At 42.5% G+C, this 22512-nt stretch overlaps 1 pseudogene; it reads left to right on the top strand.

The window, feature by feature from the left end:
* Nucleotides 1-1313: 1313 nt before the first annotated feature.
* Nucleotides 1314-2401, top strand: LOC119523562 (annotated as a pseudogene).
* Nucleotides 2402-22512: the final 20111 nt, after the last annotated feature.

Genomic DNA, 22512 nt, shown 5'->3' with positions numbered 1-22512 from the left:
AGTCTGGCTCTAGAAGACCAGAATTGTGAGCTAGTACTTAGTCCCTGGGATGTACCCAGTGTCCGTCTGCACACTCTGGCCATTACCTGGTAATGGCTGACTCATCCCTACAAAAACAGTCACTGCTCTATCTTCTTTGGCATTTAGTCCTCGAGAGAGACCTGAATCTCTACCCACACCCAATTATATCAGTGGATACTTTATAGCCCCATCTGCTCAACGCTCTCTTAAATGGATTGGAAAAACAAAAAAGAAGAATCAGTCAACAGTTTATGAAATGTCACATCTTAAGCGTATCAGTCAGGATGGTCTAGATTATGCTGCCATAACAAGCAAACCGCAAATCTTAGTGGCTTAAAACCACAAAGCTTTATTTCTTGTTCAGGCTACATCCCCCTCACACTTTGTTAGGAGGCTCTGCTTAGAGTAGTTGCCCAGGGACTCAGGTTAATGGAACAGCCACCTTTTCAGGCTCTCCTGAAAATGACACATGCCACTTCCTCTCACAACTCATTGCCCAAGGAGGGGCCAGGAGTGTAATGCTGCCATGTTTTTAGAAGTGGGAGAACTAAAATATTTGGTGAACAGCATTAATGACTCCATGCAAGACTTTAAATCTGCCTCACAATCCTTCCTCAAAAGGGAGTTACAGCTGCATGACTGAAAGTTTTATAATTGAATTCTCTTTATGTGGTGGGAAAACGGCACTTTAAAAAGACCTTGTGTCAACCTTGTGGCTCCCACTCCCTTTATCCAGTGTATGAGGACGAAAAGCAAATGAATAATAGGTAGGGGTGGGGGGTATGGGATGTTTTGGGTGTTCTTTTTTACTTTAATTTTTCTTCTTATTCTTTTTTGTGTGTGGTAACGAAAATGTTCAAAAATTGATTGTGGTGATGAATGCAAAACTATGTGATGATTATACTGTGAACAACTGATTATATGCTGTGCATGATTGTATGGTTTGTGAATATATCTCAATAAAATTGAATTTAGAAGGTGAAAAAGAAAAAGAAAAAGAAAAAGACTTTGTGAATATACCATAAGTAATAAAGGAAACCCAAGATGAATTTCCACGAAATCGAATGGTTTGATAGGGTCCACACCCCTTTGACTCCATCATGGAAAACTTGCATTTTTATTGGTATTCAGGCTGTTTGTGCTATTCTAAAATCGCAAGACCCAAATTTTTGAAAAAACAGGCTGCCCCCAAAGCATTGCCATTTTAAAATTAGACTGTGTTACCTTGATAATTGTAATAATCCAAATCTACCCCAGAAGCCCTTGGGAATTAAAAGGACACTAGTTACATCTCTTTTCCCTCTCAGACAAGGCACACGGCAAAAGGATGTTGTTATCAAGCCAGCTGCATCTGACACCCTATGAATGGAGAAACATGCAGATTATACTGGATCCCATGGCCCAAAGAAAGCTGATTATGAATACTGTATGTGTAAGTATTTGAGAATGAGTGGCATCTGTTGGGGTCTCACAGTAATGGCTCTAATGGGACAATTTCATCGCATGAATAGAGAGGAAATTCTAGCATTTATTAAGTCATGCCAACGTGATTGTGGTGGAATAAGTGCAAGTATTGGACATGATTCTCATCTCTCATACTCTTCGTACTGTTCAGATTCTTACTCTGTATGAGAGTATTAATGTTATTGACATAAAGAAAGTTGTGGAATATGTTCAAAGTCTACAGAGAGAAGATGGGTCTTTTGCTGGAGACATTTTGGGAGAAATTGATACAAGGTTTTCTTTCTGTGCTGGGGAAACTCTGGTTCTATTGGGGAAGCTCTATGCTATTAACGTGGAAAAGGCAATCAATTTTGTTTTGTCTGTGTGAACTTTGATGGTGGATTCGGTTGCAGACTAGATTCTGAATCCCATGCTGGGAAGATTATTGTTGCACAGGATTCCTGGCTATTACTACTCAGTTGCATCAAGTAAATTCTGATTTACTGGGTTGGTGGCTTTGTGAATGACAGTTACCATCAGGTGGGCTCAATGGAAAGCCAGAGAAATCACCACATGTGTGCTATTCATGGTGGGTGTTGGCTTCCCTAAAGATAATTGGAAGGCTTCGTTGGATTGATGGAGAGAAACTGCGTTATTTTATCTTGGCATGTCAAGATGAAGAAAGTGAAGGATTTGCAGACAGGCCAGGAGATGTGGTGACGCCTTCTCATACTTGTTTTGGAATTGCTGGGTTATCACTTTTGGGGGAAGAACAGATTAAGCGTGTTAGTCCTGTTTTTTGCACGCCTAAAGAAGCGCTTCGGCGGGTGAATGTTCAGCCTGAATTAGTGGGCTAGATTCGTTGACGCAAATGTTGCTTAATATAATTTTGCCATCTTAACATTCTGTATTTGAAGTGCTTATCAGATTTTTTAATGACCACTCTAAATCTGTTAATATTTTCTACATAAATTGTGTTAAATTAGTCTTAATAAATTATGTAAGATTATACATATTATAATAGAAAGACCTATTTTTAGCTTTAGATTTTTCTTCTGAGATACTGCTTTTCTGAGTACAATATTTTGCTTCTACTTGTGTATTTTTTGACAGTTTTATTCATACACCATACAAACCATCCAAAGTGTACAGTCATATGCTTTTTAATTTTTGTTCATGGTTTCATATTAAAACAAATGTATACTGTAGTTTAACAACTCTTGGGGCAGTTTTGAGGTTCTACTTGATTCTTCCCTGTGTACTCCCTTCAAACATTGTCTAATGATAATGTACATTTTTGTGACGACAAGAATGTTAACAGTTAAAAATGAAAAACCCTATATAATGAATTAAGAGGTGTGCAAAAATAAAAAATAAAGAAAGGACACTAGACAGGACATTACCTCTTAATTTACAATCTTATGGAGGAGGAATTCAAAAGGGCCCAAGATGTCCATTCTGGAAGCCCTCCTATAGAGCCATAAGGTCAGATCTGCCCCTTTGTATTTGTGATTTTCAATTTGCTTGCTTATTTGTGTCCATTCCTGATAACTACTTCTTACCATTATTTCTAGTTTAAGTGTTCAATTTCCTTGTTTTTAACTTTATGCAAATGATATGTCAATATTATATTGATAAGATTCATGCATATATTTCATGTTATTACAGGTCATTCTTTTTGTCATTGTTAGAAGGTAATAGGTAAAAGAGCAAGGGAAGGGAAGGGAATGGAACTTTGGGGGTGGTGTAATGTAAGTAGGGTGACATCAGAGCCAAGACTTAATGGAGGTGATGGAGGGAGGATGCCTCATGGGTATTGGGAAGAAGTGTGTTCCAGGCAGAAGGAACAGCCAGTGCAAAGGGAAATGGAAGGTGGGCGCAGGCCTGGCCTGTAGGAGAAAGAGCAGGAGGTCAGAGTGCTGGAGCTGGGTGAGTGAGGGGGGAGTGGGAGTGTAAGAAAGGAATAAGTTTCGTTTTCACATAGAGACAGCATGGAATAAGGGAAATGGAGGCAAAACCAGTTTAAACAAGCCCCAGACAAAGAGAAGAGAGAATCTGCCTGATGTAAAGAGACATGAGGTAGTATCAGAGGCGGGAACTCACAGCAAAAAAATAAAAATTTGGGGGGGGCATTGGCTAATCAGTTCAAAATCTCAATAATGAGCTAGTTGGCTCTCTGGGATTGGCTGTACAAATTAAAATCTCAAAAGATGAATTAGTTAGTGTTCTCGGATAGGCTGTAACCTCTGTAGTACCCAGTCAATGGGGAAACAGGGGAGGGACTTGCGAATTAGGAGTAGGGGATTTAAACATCGCCATTCTCTTCCTCTGGCGCGCCAGCCTCCCGCGTGTTTGGCTGGACGCCCCATCTTGCAAGATTGTAAATAAATTCTTTTCTCCTCCAGAACCGAGAGAGCGTTTATTCCCTTACAGGCACCGCTTTATTTCCGACAACTTGGGGGCTCGTCCGGGATCCAAAGCTTCGGAGGGGGACCCCCGAGGTGGACAAAGGGAAGGCGCGCCCCGCTGATTGAGCGGTCTCGGACTCCGCCATTGGGGGCCCATCTCCGGCAGCTAAAGGGCCCGAGACCAGATGCTTGGATCTGCCGGTTGTGGATGAGAAAAGGGGGAAAGGGCTTGCCTCTGTTTGACCAGGCAACTCCGTGCACGGACCAAGGTAAGGAAAGTAATATATTGCCTTGGTGGTCGGGAATTCCTGATGAGTCTGGAGCTGCTTGTGTGTGACTGAGACGTGCGACATACTGCACGAAGCGAGTGCGGAGTCTCAATCTGCGGTTCCCTTCTCCCGCGAGGGAAAGGGCCAGAGACAGACGAAGCGAAAGGAACTGAGAGAAAGAAGCCCAGACAAGACTCAGGATGGGAAATAGAGGCAGTTGGCCGGCCGGGGAAGAAGAAAAGGGGGCACCTATAGAGTCCCTCGGGGACATCCCTCCAGATAGCCCACTAGGTAGGATGTTAAAATATTGGACCGATAGCGATCGGACCAAGGGAAAGGACAAAAAGAAAATGATTAAATACTGTTGTTACATTTGGACTGAAGAAAGCATTTCACCACCAGACGTATTCTGGCCAAAGTATGGGTCAGAGGAGGACTGGCTCTGTGCCAACCTTGTAATTTATGTTAATGAGAAGAAACCCTTTTCTAAGGAGGAGTCTGATTATGCCACGTGCTGGCTAAAGAACAAAAAAACTCCCCTTTACCTTGTGAAAGATAAAAACCCAAACTTGGAAGATGAGTTGGTAGAATCTAAACCCTGGGACCCCTTATTAAGCCTTCCTCCTCCCTACTATTCCCCTCCTCCCCCAGGGCAGAGATTGTTAGAGTCTGAGGACCTAATAAGGTCCGCACAGGTTCCAGGGGAATCAGGAGGCCCATCGGCGCCAACTGCCCCACCAGATATGACCCATCAATGGTTGAGGAAAGAATTAATACAGTGCAAAAAGGATGTACAGAATTTTCCATTTCCAAAAACTCTTGAAGGAAAGAGAGTAAGGGAACATCACCCCGTTAAATCCCTTTACCCCTTGAGGGAGGTGCCTATGGGGCCAAAGGAAGTCGGGTATGTAAATGCCCCATTAACGAGTGCAGAAGTAAGAAATTTTAAGAAGGAGATGAAATTGCTAATAGAGGACCCAATGGGGCTGGCTGAGCAAATAGATCAGTTCCTAGGCTCTAGCCTATACACGTGGTCTGAACTTATGTCCATATTAAACATCCTCTTTACAAAAGAGGAGAGAGGAATGATAAGAGGGGCTGCTATGAAAGAATGGGAAAGGCAACACCCGCCAGGGCAAGGGGTGATGGCAGCAGAGCAAAAATTTCCAAATACTGACCCTGATTGGGATAATAATGATAAAGAGGATAGGGCACAAATGAAGGATCTCAGAGACCTCATTGTAGAGGGAATAAAATTGGCGGTACCCAAATCTCAAAATTTGGATAAGGCCTTTGAGGTAAATCAAGAGAAAGATGAGTCTCCCTCTGCTTATCTACAAAGATTGAGAGAACAAGTAAGGAAATATTCAGGTATGAACCCTGATGACCCTGTAGCCCAGGGAATGTTAAAGGTCAGCTATGTGAAGGGATCTTGGCCTGATATTCGGAAAAAGATTCAGAAAATAGATGGATGGATGAATAAGCCATTGGAGGAGTTATTAAGGGAAGCACAGAAAGTATTTGTAAGAAGGGAGGACGAAAAACAAAAGCAGCAGGCTAAAGTCATGATAGCCACTGTTGACCACTTGGTCAAGAAAAGATTAGAAACAGGAAATGGGGGATGCAGACAGAGGCGAGATAGGGGAGGGGGCTGGGCTGATTTAAAAAAAGGAGCAAGGAAAATGCAGAACTCTGCAGGGTGTTATCATTGTGAAAAGCCTGGCCATTTCAAAAGGGAGTGCCCAGACTTACAGAAGGAGGGTCGAGTTATACCGCTAATGAATTTTGAAGACTAGGAGAGTCAGAGGCTCCTCATCTCAGAAGCCCACCGGGAGCCTTTAGTAAATTTAAAGGTGGGCCCATATCAAGAGGAAATTACATTCTTGGTAGACACTGGAGCAGCTTGCTCCTCTGTAAATCATCTTCCAAAGGGGGCCAGGCTCTCTGGCAGTTCCCTCACCGTCACAGGGGTAAAAGGGGAGGGATTTAAAGTTCCCATTCTTGAACCTACTAACATTTGTTGGGAAAATAATCAAATCATAGCTCCCTTGTTGCACATCCCAGAAGCTGGGAGTAATTTATTAGGAAGAGACCTAATAATACCTATGGGACTGGATTTAGAGGTAAGGAATGGACGGATTGAGGTTTTGGCCCTGCTCACTGAAGAAGATGAAAGAGACATTAAGGAGGAGGTATGGGTAAAAGAAGGAAACAGGGGAGGGTTGCAAATTCCCCCAATTAAAATCAAGTTAAAAAAGGAAGGGGAGGTCGTGTGCCAGAAACAATATCCTATTCCTCTTAAAGGAAGACAGGGACTCCAACCCATCATTGAGGGTCTCCTTCGGGATGGACTCTTGGAAACCTGTATGTCCTCTTTTAATACTCCCATTCTCCCCATTCAGAAACCAGATGGTAGCTGGAGAATGGTGCAGGATCTAAGGGCCATTAATAAAATTGTCCAGGTTCGACACCCTGTAGTTCCTAATCCTTACACTCTCCTGAGTAAAATTCCCTTCCATCATAAGTGGTTTAGTGTAGTAGATTTAAAGGATGCCTTCTGGGCCTGTCCCCTTGATCCAGAAAGTAGAGACCTGTTTGCCTTTGAGTGGGAAGATCCCTTCAATGGGCGAAAGCAGCAATACAGATGGACGGTCTTACCTCAGGGTTTCACGGAGTCCCCCAATCTCTTTGGGCAAGAGTTAGAGAGGGTACTGGAAAAATTTCCAGTCCCACCTGAAATCACCCTTCTGCAATATGTAGATGATCTATTAATATCAGGTAAAGAAAGGCAAGTGGTGGCTCAAGCTACGAAAAATCTACTGAACTTTTTAGGGGAACAAGGATTAAGGGTATCTAAAAGTAAACTGCAATTTGTAGCAAGGGAAGTTAAGTACCTAGGCCACCTCATAAGTGAAGGAAAAAGAAAAATCCATCCAGAAAGAATCCAGGCCATAGTAGAGTTGCCTCTTCCTCAAACAAAAAGAGAGCTAAGAAAATTCCTGGGATTGGTAGGGTACTGTAGATTGTGGATAGATTCTTTTGCATCTCGAACTAAAGAGCTATACCAAAAATTACTAGAGGAAGAGCCTGACAAGATAGAATGGGAGGAAGTGGAAATAAAGGCATTAAATGAACTCAAGCAGGCACTGGTGCAAGCTCCTGTTCTAGCACTTCCTTCCCTCGAAAAACCCTTTCACCTGTTTGTTACAGTAGATAAGGGAACAGCTTTGGGGGTCCTAACCCAAATCTGGGGAGGCCAAAGAAGGCCGGTGGCTTTCCTTTCGAAGGTTTTAGATCCAGTCTCTAGGGGGTGGCCTGGGTGTGTTCAAGCCATTGCAGCAACTGCCCTTTTAGTAGAAGAAAGCAGGAAATTAACCTTTGGAGGGGCATTAGTAGTTAGTACTCCTCATCAAGTGAGAACTATTCTGTCTCAAAGGGCAGGGAAATGGTTAACTGATTCTCGAATCTTAAAATATGAAGCAATCCTAATGGAAAAAGATGATTTGGTCTTAACAACAGATCATAGCCTAAACCCGGCCTCCTTCCTCTGGAAGGGGCCTGAGCAAGTAGAGACCCCTGAGCATGACTGTTTAGACCTAATTGAATACCAAACTCGAGTCCGACCTGACCTAAGGGATCTTCCCCTGCACTCGGGGGAAAGACTGTTCATAGATGGATCCTCCAAAGTCCTAGAAGGAGAAAGGCACAATGGCTATGCAGTTGTGGATGGGATAACTTGTGAAGTAAAAGAAGCTAGCCGATTGCCCAATAAGTGGTCAGCTCAAACTTGTGAATTGTATGCACTAAATCAAGCCCTCAAATTATTAGAAGGAAAGGATGGTACAATATACACTGACTCTAAGTATGCCTTTGGGGTAGTCCACACCTTTGGAAAGATCTGGGAAGAAAGGGGATTAATCAATAGCAAAGGAAAAGAACTGGTTCATGGGGAATTGGTGAAACAAGTATTAACCAATCTACTCTTACCTAGAGAAATATCAGTGGTGCATATAAATGGACACCAGAAGGGACCTACTTTTGAGGCAAAAGGCAATAGGTTGGCTGATGAAAAGGCTAAGGAGGCCTCTCTCTACCCCCCTTTAAAAATAATGATCCTAATACCCTCTATCCCTAAGGAATTTGGGGTCCCTACATTCTCTGCCAAAGAAGTAAAAGAGTTGAAACAGTTAGGAGCAACCTTAAATGATCAGGGGAAATGGTTTCTCCCAGATGGCAGACAAATGTTAAATAAACAAATAATGAGGGAGATATTAGCAGTCCTACACCAGGGGAGTCATTGGGGGGTACAAGCCATGTGTGATGTAGTACTTAGACAATTTGGCTGTGTAGGCCTTTATACAGTTGCTAAACAAATCTGTGAGCGGTGCATAATTTGTCAAAAAATTAATAAAAAGGTTTTAAGAAAACAGGTACAAGGGGGAAGAGAGCCGGGCCTGAGACCATTCCAGAGCATTCAAGTTGATTATACTGAAATGCCACCAATCGGTCGTTTAAAATATATTTTGGTAATTGTCGACCACCTCACTGGATGGGTGGAAGCCTACCCTCTATCCTCAGCTACAGCATTGGGAACTTCTAAAGTTATCCTTGAACAAATCATTCCCCGTTATGGGTTAGTGGAAAATATAGACTCTGATAATGGCAGTCACTTTACCTCCTGTGTGTTGCAGAATGTCATGAGAAGCCTGGGTGTCACTTGGGACTTCCACACTCCCTGGCATCCACCATCCTCTGGGAGAGTGGAAAGAATGAATCAAACCATAAAGAAACATCTTTCTAAATTAGTTTTGGAAACAAAGTTACCTTGGATCAAGTGCTTACCTATAGCTCTACTAAGAATCAGGACTGCCCCTAGAAAAGAACTGGGAATTTCCCCTTATGAAATGCTTTTTGGTTTGCCTTTCCCCAGGTGGACTGGAGAGCTCCCCTCCCTAGACACAAAAGATCTTTTTCTTAAGAATTATATACTGGCCTTGTCTTCTACTTTATCATCTCTCAGGCACCGTGGACTGCTGGCTCAGACCCCGCCTCTTGAATTTGCTGCCCATCGACATCAGCCTGGCAGCTGGGTTCTGATCCGGTCGTGGAAAGAATCCAAACTTCAACCGATCTGGGAAGGACCCTATCAGGTCTTGCTGACAACTGAGACGGCAGTCCGAACGGCAGAAAGAGGCTGGACTCATTACACACGAGTGAAGGGACCGGTGCCTGAACCAGACGATAAGTATCCAGCAACTCAACCTGAATCCTGGAAAGTGACTCCTACCTCAGATCCCCTAAGGATCACTTTAAATAGGCAACAGTTGAAAGAACATACTAGGAGGGAGGAAGGGCTGAATTAAACCCTATGTTTGCATTGTGCTCTGTGTATAGCTTAATGATGAAATTGCTTATACTGATCATAATGTTCTATATTCAAGGAGTAACAGGTTCTGCTAAGCTGGTTATAAGTGTAGTCAAAGGCTTAAAGTCTCAAACTGTACAATTTGATGTTTGTCAAGTAATGAGCTGTAAAAATCTAAAACGTCAGCAACAACTGAGTGAGGAATATAAGCATTTATGTAAGCAGACTGTTCAAATAGAAAGCAAGATTGTTGGGGGGCGAACATTTGAGAGTATAACTTATGAGACACCTAACCCCTGTTATTCTTGGGACACTGCTTGGTGGACCACACAGTATGAGGGATGGGTCTTACCCAGGTTGGAGGAAAAACCATTAAGGGAAACTTGGCTGGAATTTAACTCTCCAGTTCAAATTGACCCCAAGGTCATTAGAACACTTAAGACCAAAGACTTAAAGCAAACCACAGAAATAGAGACAGGTTATGGAAATACAAATGCCTGGGTAGAATGGGGCAAACATACCATCCAGAGTCTAAACAGAAGTGACTGTTATGCTTGTACAACCAAACAACCCACTGTTCAGATTATGCCCTTCCCCTTGGGGATGAAAAAGCATGAAAGGGAGTTTAAATGTATAACACTCCTCTTTCAAAATGCTACTCCTGGTGAAAGTTGTAGTACGTTGTCCTCCCTTTTCCCTCCAGTCCAGAAGGGAAGTGTCAAAGCCATACCAGCGTCTCACCTCGGTCCCGGAAACCACTCTGCCTGTCTCTCCAGATGGGAAGAAGGGCTCCAGGATCTTGGTACCATGGCTCTGTGTACACAGGTGTGGAATGTGAGCAAGGATAGTACTGGCAACTTCTCCAGCCTAACTATACCCCGAGCAGACCTCTGGTGGTACTGTGGGAAGGGCATCCTCTGGCCAACACTACCTGAAAGGTGGGGAGGAACCTGTGCTCTGGTTCAATTGGCTATCTCATTTACCCTGGCATTTGAAAGTAATAAAAAAGTACCAACCCAAGGCAAAGGAGAAAAGAAAAATGTACAAAGTGTACCTAGTTCCTTCAATAAAAAAATGTTTGTAGATAGTATAGGGGTTCCCCAGAAAGTTCCTAATGAGTTTAAAGCTAAAAATCAAGTAGCTGCAGAATTTAAATCGTCCTTATTCTGGTGGGTCACCATCAATAAAAATGTCAATCATCAGCTAAAATTTATCAACTATACCAGGGATGTCATTAAAGAAATAGCAGAACAGTTAGATGCCACTAGCCGAATGGCATGGGAAAACAGAATGGCCCTAGACATGATGCTAGCTGAAAAAGGAGGCATCTGTGCTATAGTTGGGGGAAATTGTCGCACATTCATCCCCTATAATACCGCGCCTAATGGAACTATCACCAAAGCCCTACAAGGCTTAACAGCCTTATTTCAGAAACTAGAAAAGAATTCTAGCATTAACAACCCACTCATAGAATGGTTGGAAAATTGGTTCGAGAAATGGAAAGGAATTGCAACATCTATTTTAATTTTCCTTATTATTCCAGCCAAAATGTTTATAACAGCTGGGTGCTACATAATCCTGTGTGCTCAAAGGCTAGTTCAAAAACCCATCAAAACCACTAGAATCAAAAATAAGAAAGATCCGTATGATGAGGAATGTGAAAAAGCCCTTAGCAAATTTGAGAATCTAAAATGTGAAAACTAAAAGTGTTTAAAAAAGAAAGAGGAGGGAATCTGTAAGAAAGGAATAAGTTTCGTTTTCACATAGAGACAGCATGGAATAAGGGAAATGGAGGCAAAACCAGTTTAAACAAGCCCCAGACAAAGAGAAGAGAGAATCTGCCTGATGTAAAGAGACATGAGGTAGTATCAGAGGCGGGAACTCACAGCAAAAAAATAAAAATTTGGGGGGGCATTGGCTAATCAGTTCAAAATCTCAATAATGAGCTAGTTGGCTCTCTGGGATTGGCTGTACAAATTAAAATCTCAAAAGATGAATTAGTTAGTGTTCTCGGATAGGCTGTAACCTCTGTAGTACCCAGTCAATGGGGAAACAGGGGAGGGACTTGCGAATTAGGAGTAGGGGATTTAAACATCGCCATTCTCTTCCTCTGGCGCGCCAGCCTCCCGCGTGTTTGGCTGGACGCCCCATCTTGCAAGATTGTAAATAAATTCTTTTCTCCTCCAGAACCGAGAGAGCGTTTATTCCCTTACAGGCACCGCTTTATTTCCGACAGGAGGGGATGAGGCCAGGAGGTAATTGGGCCAGATTTTGTAGGACTTGCAGGCCACTGTAAGGACTTTGACTTCTGTTCTCAGGGAAATGGGGAGCCATTGAAGGTTTTAAGTAGTGAAGCAACATGATCTCGCCTCGATTTTATGTGATACATTCAGGGCTATTTTATAAGTTATCTACTAGCACAGATTAGTGAATTCATTTTAATGGCAAAAAAAGGTGAATAAATAAATGCTTCTCCCAACTGATTCATGGAACCATCCCCTTGCCACTCATTGGAACTTGCTAGGCTGCTGAAAATATCATCTACACCCCCCAGAACCCTTTTTTATTTTTAATTCTGTAATTTTTTTTCCTCCACTGCCAAATTAAAGGCCAATTAACTGTTAAATATAAGAATACTCTTATTTTCCAAAGAATTGATGATTCCTCAAGTGGACCTAGGGATTTTTAAGAAAGAGGGGCAGAAACGATTAAGATCAACAATTCTCCAACTGAAGGGGAAAAACATTTTTGCTTAAAAATAAAGTAGAACTAAAAGCAACCTGGTGACCTGGAGAGGATCCTGAAACAGAAAACAACAGTGCCTGGGCCACTGAGTATTTTAGGGGAAGGTCAGGGCCTGCCTCAGACAAGGTTTTCAGTGCTGGGGCTCAGTGTCCCTCCTCCACCAAATAATTCAAGTGCCTACGAACTGCCAGGCATTGCTGGGTGGTGGGGAACAAATCATTATGATGCCTTTGTCCCCTCCGTGGCTACGGGCGCAAAACGGGGGCCAGAGGCCAGCACTCGGTGCCCAGGGAAACCAATCTCCAGGCATGGAAAGTCTCCCCACGAGTTTTGAAAGGGCTGTCAGCTCCTGGGCTCTTCATCCCCCAGCCTGCTCTGAGTCACAGAAATGATTCTGAGGAGAACGAGAGGTGTTCGGGGCGACACTGTCTCCCCACTGGGCTGCAGAGAGGCAGCAGGAGGACTCCAGACCTCAGAACTCAAAGGAAGCGTTTCCCTTTTTCAGCAGGGCGCTTCCCTCAGGTTTCCTCCCAGTGATTGCTGTAAAGTAACCGCGGGCTGGAACCAGAAAGAATCTGTGGGATTTTCTGCCCCAGCAGCCCTTCTCCCTTTGTTCCTGAGAAGCCGGGAATGTCCTTGTCATTCCTGGAATGGGTTGGACCTTGGGCAGGGCAGGTAGAGAGACAGAGGACACACACACACACTATCCTTATCCGTGGGCTGGGTGGAGGGCTGGGGGCTGAGGGCTGAGGGCGAGGCGACCCCAGGCTGATGTGGAGTTTAGGGCTTCTCCAGCTTCCGGAGATCCCCATAAGCGCTGATGCAAAAGTGACTCCGGAGAATTGGAAATGGACCAAGCTGGCTCCTGGCCTCCCCTCCCCAATTTCCCCAATTTGGAAGGGGAAGGGCTGCTTCAGAAAGGATTCTTTTCTAAGCCTAGATGGAAAGCTTGCATCACCCCAAGGCCCTTTGTTGAGGGAAAGGTATTTTTGAGAAGTTCAAATGCCTCAACCTCACTGCCAAAAGGGAATTCAGCTTTCTCTTGCCTCCCGAGGGTGGCCCATACTGGGCCCTGTGCCCAGGAGAGTGTTTCCTTTGCCACGGTGGCCCACAAGTCTCAGCTTTTCTTTCACCTAATTCAGTGAGGTCTCCCTGCTCCCCTTCCCCCCCAAAAAAACAACTGGTTTAGGTGCACATATTTGAACACACCATACACACCTGTCTCCGAGCCTCTATCACAGGGTATTCTAATATTACACTTCCATCATTAACATGGCAAGGAGTGGGCAGGTATTCAAAAAGTGTTTTTTTGAATTAATTAATTAATAGATCCGAGATTACAAGCAGTAAATACGTTATCTGTGTGCATAATGCATGTCACCTTGCAAAAGAGACAATTAGATAGATGATAGATAACTGTCTGATTGGAGCTTCATGATTCCCATTGGAACAAATATTATTTATTTTCATTTTACCAGTGTGAAAACAGCCTCGTACCTATTAAATAACTTGCCCAAGTCACAAGTGATAAAGTCAGGTTCTAGTCCATGAAGATATTATTATGTATATTTCTTCCAATTTTCAGGTTCATTTTACTTGGAAAAAAAATATGATGGTGCTGGCCTTGGAATCAATAACAGTATTTCTATGGAAAAGATGTATTCCATATAAATATATGGAATTGTAAAGCCAGAAGCTTTCATGCTCATCTGCTCCAACTCTGTTACTACACAAATGAGGACTCAAACCCACATAGATGAAGTGACATGTCCAAAGTCAAGCAGCTGGTAAATAAGAGTTAGGATGGGCATCTAGATTTTCAGATGGTAAACTCAGTACCTTTTCTGCCATACAACAAAGGCAATTGGTTTATAAACAAATTCTTAGAACATAACATATTTGCAATTTGGGCCTGCCTGTGTTTATAAAGCAACCCGTGCCCCAGACTTTGCAGGCTTATTCCTACTGCAAATATCCTATGCCAGTTTCAGAGCATGGGGTCCGGTGCGGTAACCTAGTTGAGTTAGCTGTGAGGTCAAATTACCTGGATTCAAATCCCAGCTGTGTGACCTCTGACAAGTCACTTAGCCTATCTGCATTTCAATTTATCACCTGTAAAGTAAGTATACTAGTTCCTACCTCAGAATGTTGCTGTGAGGGCTAAATGATTTACTCCATGAAAAGTGATTAGGAGAGTACCTGACTCATACTAAGTGCTAGTAAATGCCAGCTTAAATTATCTCAGTTTAGAAAACCAGTCATTACATATGTACGAGTCCACTGTTAATCATAGTGGTGGAAGCAGTCGCGAGGAGGCCTTCTGTGTGCTGACAACATTCTCTTGCCTGCTCTGGTTGCTGATTATGTGGTTATATGCAATTTAAAAAAAAAAAAAAAATCCGTCAAGTTGATCCTGTACAATTATCAAGAACCATGAAGGGTCAGAGATTTTACCTTACAAGCCAACAAGTTAGTATCCCAGTTTCACGGGCACTGGCAGAAGACAAGAGACTCCTGGGTCAGAGACAAAGGGCTTTATTACTCACAGCACAGTAGGCAGCATGAACTTCAAGTTCCCAACAGTTCTCCCTGTCCCCTAAGTCCTATGAGGACAATGTGAAGGGGCTCAGGTGGACGCCACGCACGCAGTGGGTTTGCTTCATAGCCAAAGATCTCCAAGTATAGGGAACCCAAACCTTTGAAAATAGGCAGTAAGTCTACCTGACCTTTGTCCTGGAAGGAAACGTTATCTTTTTCATATTCAACTGACTTTATTAGACTTGGTTATACCAGACTGACCTTTGCTCTGGAAGGAGGCCCTTTCAAGGCTGCTCACAATACAAATGTGCTTGACAAGAGAATCAGAACAAATGGAGGCAGTGTCTCTGCTCACAAGACTTGCAGAAATGTGAGAGATCCATGGAGAATTGCCTTCCATAAATAATATGTGCACTGTTCTGATGTGTGTCATGTTTCAATAAAAAGTTTTATTTTGTTTTGTTTTTTTAAGTGCCACTTTGAAAAAAAATATATCATTCTCTGGTCAATTTGGGAAATCCTGGGGTAAACACCTTCCTTTACCACTGCATTTCACAGAATCTTTCACATCCTCATGGGTATCGTGCATCTCCAGGAAAAGGGGCACCCTTCGCAGTTGTTCCTCAACATTCAGTGCTTCTCAAAGCTTCTCAAACTCTTCGTATACATGCATTCAAATCCCCCAGGGAATCTTTTGAAATGAAAATTCTGATTCATTAGGCCGGGGGTGAGATTCTGTGTTTCTAACAAGCGACCAGGAGATGCCAATGCTGCTGGTCATGAGCTGTCAGACTTTGAGTAGCAAGAAGCTAAAGAGCTCTCTTTACAAGGAACTTCTCCCAAGACCAAGGCTCCATCAAATATGCTTTGAGATTACAGTCTCAACCCTAGCTCTGCTATCATGTCCAATGGGGTGGATGGTGGTGGGGAATAATGAAAATCTTTAAAGCAAAATCTCAGTGAGTTTTAATTCAGGTCACTCAAAGATGGTTAGAAGTCAAAAGTGAAACACTAAAATGCTGAGGAAAATTCTAAAACAATGGATGCATTTCCTTCAGCCTAAGCAAAAGCCACGAATGAGGGCCAAATAGCAATAAAATTCTAATTTCACCATCAATGACGACCTAAAACACTAAAATCAATCGAATGTGCTTTTGCAAAATAGATGAGAACTAAGCTAATGAGGATCTGATTTGGCAGAGGCTGGAGACATTAAAGGAGCTGATGGAAGTTTTCCCTGAGCTTCATATCAAATGGGGTCATTGGGCCACCCTGATCCTAATTGCCATTTGCCATAGGGATGCACCAGGGACAAAAACTGTCCCCATGCAGCTTCTACACAGCCCCGAACAAGAGTGCATCAATAAATGACTCACCTGCATCCCACCCCACATTTCTCTAAAACTGCAGTTCTCAACCCTGGCTGCACGCTAGAATCACCCAAGAAGCTTTGGAAATCATCCTGACGCCTGGGCTCTTCCAGACCAGGAGACTAAGAATCTTGAGGCATGGCCCATCTATCAGTGTTTTTAAACATTCCCCCAGTGATTCTGATGGGAGCTGTTACCCTTAAGCCTCTGACAGACTTCAGTGAAGGAAGTGAAAGCCATAACCAAATGTAAACGGAGCAGAAATCACCAAGGGACACCTGCTCTCTCTTCTGCATCTCGAATTCTGCTGCTAAGAACCATGTTTTGAGAAGAGAGATCAACAAGAGCATGGTTCATTTCCTTCTAAAAATCACCACAGTGAGTCTCATCTCTAGAATTTGTGTTTGGCATAAGCGATTGGCCTCATTTTTAGCAAACAAGAACCTGGAAAAACTCGCTATATAGGACTTTATGGGACTTTTCACCATAGTGAAATTAATGATATTTCATATTTATGATGACTTGACTATCATATTATCTCAGTTATTACCATGAATAAAGGAATTCTGCAGTATCGTTATTGTTCAGGTAAAATGTCTGGGTTTGGGTTGCCCCATTCCACACCTACTAGCTATATGACCAAGTCAGGCAAGTAATGTCAGCCCACCATCCCTTGTGTGCTCATACACATGATAGGGGAATCCATAAAGTTCATAGAGTTGTTAGGAGCATGAATATAAGGTAATTCACGCAAAGGACTGTACACAGCACCCAGGGCGTGGTAAAACTTCCGTAAATGCCAGCTATTGTTACGAGTTTATTTGGCATAATTCCAATGTGTGATTCATAGACTGGGCTGGTCTGTAGACTGTTTATTACCCATCCTCAATGAGATAAGAAACTGGAGAGTAAATGTTTAGAAACTTTAATTTGACAGAGTTATTAAATGTCTATCAGATTTAATAAAACTCTTGGACTTGCATTTGGTATGTCTTTTTTATTTAATTTTTCTAATTCATTTTTTTCTTTCATTTTTACAAAGGTGTCAGTACATGGGCTTCTATTTGGTGTTTTTCATTTAATTTTTAAATAATTCATTTTTATTGTATTTTATGAAAGTACTTTCCCATGATGGATTGGAGAATAGAACACTGGTCCTTCACTTAGAACATTTGAGAATAACTGTTTTAAAAAGTTAAACATATAAATTCTGTGCTTTAGAAATGAATTGGAAGCCCATTGTATTTATTGGCCATGCTGCATAACAAACTACCACAAATTTAGTGACTTAAAATAACACACACTCATTATCTTACAGTTTCTGTAGGTCTGAGGTCTGGGCACAGCATGCCTAGATTCTCTGCTCAGGTCTCTCGAGGCTACAGTCAAGGTGTCAGCCAGGCTGTGGTGTCACCTGACACTCAGGGACCCCTTCCACGCTCACGTGGTTGTTGGCAGAATTCAGTTCCTTGCAGCTCTAGACCTGGGGTCCTGTTTCCTTGCCTGCTGTCAGCCAGCTACTCTCCTTCCAAGAGGCTGCTCACAGTTCCTTGCCACATGGCCCGGTTCATAGACCCTCTCACAACAGGGCCCCTCGCTTCTCCGAAGCCAGCAGGAGAATGTCTCATTGCAGCCTGCTAGGGCAGCGGCTTATATGATGGAAGGTAAAAAGGAGTGGCTATCTTGATTTGCCAAGGCTGCGTTAACAAAGCACCACAGACTAGTTGGCTTAAACAACGGAAATTTATTGTCTCACAGTTCTTGAGACTAAAAGTCCAAAATCAAGGTGTTGGTGGGGCCAGGCTTCCTCTTTTTTTTTTTTTTTTAATCTTCATTTTATTGAGATATATTCACATACCACGCAGTCATACAAAACAAATCGTACATTTGATTGTTCACAGTACCATTACATAGTTGTACATTCATCACCTAAATCAATCCCTGACACCTTCATTAGCACACACACAAAAATAACAAGAATAATAATTAAAGTGAAAAAGAGCAATTGAAGTAAAGAAGAACACTGGGTACCTTTGTCTGTTTGTTTGTTTCCTTCCCCTATTTTTCTACTCATCCATCCATAAACTAGACAAAGGGGAGTGTGGTCCTTATGGCTTTCCCAATCCCATTGTCACCCCTCACAAGCCACATTTTTATACAATTGTCTTCGAGATTCATAGGTTCTGGGTTGTAGTTTGATAGTTTCAGGTATCCACCACCAGCTACCCCAATTCTTTAGAACCTAAAAAGGGTTGTCTAAATTGTGCGTAAGAGTGCCCACCAGAGTGACCTCTCGGCTCCCCCTGGAATCTCTCTGCCACTGACCAGGCTTCCTCTTAAGGGAAGAGTCCATTCCATGCTTCTCCCCTGTCTTCTGGTGAGTAGGCAGGAACCCATGGCCTTCCTTGGCTTGGGGCAGCAGCACTCCATCTCTGCCTCCGTCACATTGCCATCTCCCTCTCCGTCTCTCTTACTAACTGTGTCCAGATTTCCTCTCTTTATGAGGACACCGGTCATATTAGACTAGGACCTACCCTAATCCAGTCTGGCCTCATCATAACTAATAACATCTTCAAAGATCCTATTTCCAAAAAGGATCACATTCATGGGACTGGGCATTAGGACTTAGCCGTATGTTTTGGGGGGACGCAATTCAATCCCTAACGGTGACATATCATCACCTTTGCCAGATTCTTTTTGCTGGAAGCAAGTCACAGGTGGCATCAGCAGGAGAGGATTATACAAGGGTGTGATTCATCAGGGGTCAGTTTAGAGTGTGGCCATCACATTCATGTACAAATAATCGTTTCTAAATGAGATGATTCTCCTATAGTAAACCACCAATCACCATATAAACCAAAGTTGGCACCAAGAAGCATGCATCCATTTGTGAGGAACAGTTTGAAAGAATCACGGGGAACTTAGATAATTTGATGATCATATACTATCAAACATAAATAAGCCTATCTATGAATTTAGTCCTGCAGAACTGCCATGGCACAATTTTCAAACAATAGGCAAGAAGGAAATGTTACTTTTGATTTCCACCTTTTGTACTGCTGATGCCTCTGAAAAATTGGTGTATATGGCACTTTTTTCTGGAATTATTTTCTGATGAATATAGAGTCCAACATAATTGCCCTTGAAATGAGATTTTTAATGATGTGAAAGCTAATGACTATGAAAATGGTAGTTCCCAGTAAAGATCTATGTACCTCCATGAACTTCCTAAAATGTGAGGCAACTGTGGGAATTGCTTAATAAACCTCATTTAGACTCAGCTAACTTTTGTAGACTCTAGGTTAATTTATGGGATCTTTAAAAAAAAAAAAAACAAAAAAACCCCAGCATTCCACCTGAGTGTACGTAAAAAATTCCCAAGGGGCCCAGCCTAGTGTGTATTTGCGCCACAATTGGTGTTTATGTGGAATTGTTTTCCTTCAGTAGAAGCCCCAGTTTGACAGACATCAGTGGGAGAACATGTTTGCATGTCTATCAAGAGTACCTAACAGCTTCAAGAACTTTTGGAAGGGGCATGGTAGATAAATATTGAATGAATGAGTGAGTGAGTGAATGATTGAGAAACATGTCACTTTAAAGGAAAGTCATGAGGCGCAGCTAAACACATCTCATCTGACCAATGAAAGCGATTTGATAAAAAATAACAACGTTTTGATTTTTAGAGATTTTTAATGGGGTAAAGGAATATGGGAACAGGGTCAGTGGGATACTTACATGGAAACAGGTAGAGATTGCCTTAGGGAAAATCAGGTTGATATCACACGATATCTATTGCAAGACTACTATCTGTCCCTTTAGCTGAGGAAAGGTTAATATATATTTATAGAATAGGTGTGTGCCGACAATGTTTGGTTTAAATACGCCAGCCCCAAATACTTCCTTCCCACCTGCTGGCAATTTCTCTCTTTACTGGGACACCTGGCTGGAAGTGTCCCATGGAAAGTTAATACAAGGACTTGTCTTTCACACTGTTGTAGGAAAGTTTTCTAAAGCCCACATTCCACATAACAACTAAATGAGATCCATAGGCTCTGAAGCTGTTAGTTTGGAAGAGATGAAAAAGAAAAAGACTAAGCAGTGACTGTAGAGCTCTGAGAGAGATCTTGGGAAGGGCACACTGAGGAGATTCTCTTGGGATGGTCAGATAGCAAGAGGTAGCCCTAAGGACCTGAGAAACTGGAATGTGGCAACAGTAGGAGATGAGAAGGGCAAAGAAAGGCAAATTTGCCTGGATTCTTCTTTCTGCTTGCTCCCATTCTTGGGACCCTGAGAAGAAATCCTCATGGACTTTAAGGCTGTCGGTCTTTACTGGTTTGGGGCCCAGACAAACTCACGAAAGGCTGAATTCAACTCCATGGACTAGTGCTCTCCACTGGAAATAGAATGTGAGCCACCAAACATGAGCCACACACTTAAGTTTAAGTTTTCCAGTAATCACTTTTTTTTTTCATTTTCTTTAAATAAACACATTTTTAAAGTATAAAGAAACAGGTGAAATTAATGTATTTTATTTAACCCAATATATCCCAAATATTATCATTTCAACATGTAATCAATATAAAAATGAGTAGATATTTTGTATTCTTTCTTTTTTTTATTCTTCAAAATTAGGTGTGTATTCTGCACTTACAGAATATCTGCCTTTGGATTTGACACATGCCGCTGGCTACTGTGTGAAAGAGGACAGCTACATGCAGAACATTCAAGGCCACAGGTTGGCAAGTCAGCCACTGTACATCTAAAACACCAGAGAGTAAATCTGGAAAATTCCTCATGATTTCTCACCAAAAAAAAAGAACCAGTAAACTATTCAAGTAGAAAGTTGCCTACAAGAAAATTAAATCATCAAAATATAAAGGTACATTTGTGCATGCTTATGTAAAATAGTTTCTGGGCTCCTAGCCTAGAAATACAGTATTAATTATTGATACACACACAATATTCAGATGTCCTTAATTTCACAAGCCATGATTGAACTTGGAAAACCAAAGCAATAACCCTCGTCATAGCTTTGGTGTAGCGAGATGGCAATAATTAATGTCACCAATTTGCAAGTGGAAAATTTGACACTGTTCTTGCAAGTGCACATTTGCCTTTTGGAATGAGGACTCAGCATGAGAAGTGGGCCTTAACGGTGGACATCCACAGATAAAATGTGCGTCCATCGCTAGAATCACCTTGCGTGGGCAGTCTGCTCATTGTTCCATCCCGAGAAGCAGATCTGAGTCATCATCAAGAAACCGAAGTATGCCAAGACAACTTCATTCTCCAGAAAAGAAGGTCTTTGCCTCTCCAAGATGACATGTCTTCCTGTTCTTCTCTTGAAACTATCAGTCTTTATCAAGAGCCATTTGACTGTAGGGCACAAAAGTCTCCCAAACTGGTTTAAGAGTAAATGGAGAATTTATTGGAAAAACAAATATTCAAGTATTTCGTGCAACACAGGGGTTTGCACACAAGAGTTAGAACTAGAACATCAGCAGACTCCAAGGAGACACCCCTCCCATCCCGTGGGCTGCGTTGGCTCCATGTTTTCTCCTCTCTCTGTGTCTGCTTCTTTCTTCTTTCTCTCTAGGGCTGGTTTTCTCTTTTCTGTTGGCACAGTATGCAAATGTGGCCATCCCAGCCACAAAGGTTGGCTAGAATCACCTTGTCCCAATTCCACCTTCCCAGCAGGGAGGATCTGATTGGCCCAGATGATACTACTTCCCTACAATCGGATAGTGTGCAGTCATTAAAAACTATTTATAGAACTTGTGATAAAATGAGAAAATTCATGTCCTACAATGCAAATCGAAAAGCCCTAATAGCCAATTGTATTTGTTAGAAGAGTGCAACTGCTAAAAATGTTTTGAGAAAAGACAACCAGAAAACATTCTAAAATATTATGGGGTGTTTCAGGTTTCACTTGCTGCTGAATAACAACCCCCGTGAAACCTAGTGTCATAAAGCAATAACGATGTATTATTTCTCATGATTCTGTGGGTTGTCTGGTCTTAACTGTGTGGTTTTCTGCACCACGTGGCATCGGTTGAGGTCACTGGTTCAGCTGCACTCAACTGGTGGCTGGGCTAGGCTGGAGGCCCGACAAGGCTTTACTCACATGGTGGGCACCTTGTTCTCTTCTCCTTGGCCTCTCCACATCATTAGCTTGGGCTTCCTCCCGGCCTGGCATCTCTGTATAGTCAGACTTCTTACACGGCTGCTGATTTCCAGAGGGAAAGGAAAAGTTGCCAGATCTCTTAAAGTCTAGGCTAGAATTGCCACAGCATCGCTTCTGCAGGCTTCTGGTGGGCAGACAGAGCAATTCAGGAGGTCAGAGATTCATGGGA

The sequence above is a fragment of the Choloepus didactylus genome, chromosome X (assembly GCF_015220235.1).
Source record: "Choloepus didactylus isolate mChoDid1 chromosome X, mChoDid1.pri, whole genome shotgun sequence".
NCBI classification, from domain to species: Eukaryota; Metazoa; Chordata; class Mammalia; order Pilosa; family Megalonychidae; genus Choloepus; species Choloepus didactylus.
This window is presented reverse-complemented; position numbering and strand designations above follow the sequence as displayed.